Genomic DNA, 2,569 nt, shown 5'->3' on the forward strand with positions numbered 1-2,569 from the left:
TGTTTGGCACATAGTAAGCACTTAACAAATACCACAATTATTGAATATGTGAGTATGTGTGCTGAGAGTGGCCAAACTACAGCTTGCAAGCCACATACAGATGTTCTTCCCTCATTTCAAAGTTTCAAAGAAAATACTCTGTGGCTTGATCAGGAGAAGCGGCATGGCTGAGTGGATACAGCATGGATCTGGGAGTCAGAAGGACTTGGGTTTGAATCCCGGCTCCACCACATGTCTGCTGTGTGACCTTGGGCAAGTCACTTATCTTCTCTGCCCCTCAATTACCTCATCTGTAAAATGGGGATAAAGAATGTGAGCCCCATGTGGGACAGGGACTGTGTCCCACCTGATTACTTCATATCTATGCCAGTGTTTAGAAGAGTGCTTGACACATAGTAAGGACTTAACAAATACCATAATCATTATTATTAGTAGTAGTGGTACAAATGAACCGGAATGGTGTGGGATGTTTGTTCCTTTAGAAGGAATATCATTTAGCTGCAGTGGCATGCTACAGCATAATGCTAATCCAGCCTTTTTAGCTGCAAATGGGGACAGCTCCACCAACATGAAGGTCCAGGACTGGCAGGGATGTGGTGTCTGGCCCCACCTCCCAGCCCCAGCCCCTCCCTTGGGTGCCTCTTAGTCACTGCCCTGCCACCAATATCCCCACCCCACCCCAGGAACACCACTACCACCCTTCCCCCTGGGTTTCTCTCTGATGTTATTTCGATCACTTCTGAACTCTGCCTTCTCCATTTCCTTTTCCTTCTGTATCTATCCCATCACTGCTTTCCCATTCTTTGGGTTTCTGTCTTCTGGTGCCTCTATGTCATGGATGAGAAAATTTCCTGTCAAGAACGTCACAGATGACCCTTAGTCTTAAGGTTTCTGGACTGAGAACATGCACAGGAGAATTGATGATAGTGTTAGTGACTTGCACTTACTTCTCCACTCTCACTTTCTCACCCTCTTGCCCATGCCAGTGATCTATCTACTGGGGCATAGAGTGCAATGAGTGAGTGGTCGGGCAGGGGTGCAGCACATGGTGAAGCACTTGTGCAGTCTTTGCCCATGTTAAAACCCATGCTGTCTGATTCCCAGAGCACTGTTCTTTCCCCCGAACCAACAGCAGGGCTGACTCTTTGTACTTGTCTGCCTGTTTCGTTATCTCTCTATCGGTTGCCCTCTGTGCTTTTTTATTTCTAGGTTTCTCTTAGCCTCACCCTCTCTCCCCAGCTCTGCTTCTCTTCCTTGGCTGTGAATGTGGGTCTGTGTTTTGACTGTTCCTTAGATGGGTTTGAATCTTCTATTCAAGTGTGAATTCTGCATATATCCTTGGTCTTGTCTTATGCTGTTGAGTTGCCTCCGACCCATAGAGACACCATGGACATATCTCTACCAGAATGCCCCTCCTCCATCTGCAGTCGATCTGGTAGTGTATCCATAGACTTTTCTTGGTAAAAATTCAGAAGTGGTTTACCATTGCCTCCTTCCACGCAGTAAACTTGAGTCTCTACTCTTGACTCTCTCCCATGCCTCTGGTGCCCAGCACAGGGGAGTCTTGACTTGTAGCAGATTGCTTTCCACTAGCTAGTCACTGGCCAAGCTAGAAATGGAATGGATATGCCTCTTCTTGACTCTCCCTCTTGTAGTCGAGACTGGTAGAATCCTGGAATCTCTCCAGGTGCAACCCTGAGAGGCATCTCCTTGGTAGTGGTTATTGGTTGCTTATGTGGCCTCTCAATGGCTTCTGCAGTATGAGGCTCTGCTTTCTTTCTCTTTTGTGATTTTGACCACTTCTAGTTCAAGGGTCAGAATCCTAATATGGTTATTTGCATATAAATGTGTTACCCACTGTGTGCATCATACAGGTATGCAAGTGTACAAAGTGCATATGCTTATTGTATTTATGTGCTTCAGCCATAACCACATACAGACAGATCGAGCCTCACCAACAGTGGCATCACCTTCAAACCCTGGAAAGATATGAATACTATGGTTTAAGATATGTAATTACATATACATATATAAAGTATATGGCATATTGCACACTCACAAACATTCAAAGGCAGAGGTAGAAATTGCAAGAAAAAAAACAAAACATTATTTACTTTTTATCATTACCATAGCATAATACCTTAGTCAAGCTAGTCAAATTATCCTGTAACAACTGATTAAAATTGGCTAATATTTCTATTGTATTATTTATCTATGAACAAAATTCAAAAACAGCGGTCTTTTGATTTTTTTCCAAATTAACAGCTATGAAGTGTGATTTAAATGCTTTTATTCAAAACTAATTATTTGAGAGCAGGTATTCTAATACTTCTTTAACAGCAGGATGCAACATCTTTAGTATTATGAACAAGAAGCTTTTGCCATGTAAACTCATGGGGTGAAATCTCATTTTGATCTTCAAAGTGTGACAAAGAGCTATTGATTGGGAGCGTATTGTCATTTAAATTACAATTAGGGATGGGTGAAAGGTGGTTATTCAACAATTCAAACCTTTCTTTTTTTTTAATACTGTCAAGGGCAACTTAACCTTAACCCAAACACACACTTT

General features: G+C 42.6%; 1 non-coding gene across 1 annotated transcript; it reads right to left on the reverse strand.

The window, feature by feature from the left end:
- Window positions 1–1,567: 1,567 nt before the first annotated feature.
- On the reverse strand, window positions 1,568–1,705 carry LOC114806771. Its single transcript, XR_003754832.1, has one exon. It is a non-coding gene; the product is annotated as a small nucleolar RNA SNORA7 (small nucleolar RNA).
- Between the last annotated feature and the right edge of the window lie 864 nt (window positions 1,706–2,569).

This window comes from Ornithorhynchus anatinus, chromosome X1 (assembly GCF_004115215.2).
Source record: "Ornithorhynchus anatinus isolate Pmale09 chromosome X1, mOrnAna1.pri.v4, whole genome shotgun sequence".
Classification (NCBI taxonomy): Eukaryota; Metazoa; Chordata; class Mammalia; order Monotremata; family Ornithorhynchidae; genus Ornithorhynchus; species Ornithorhynchus anatinus.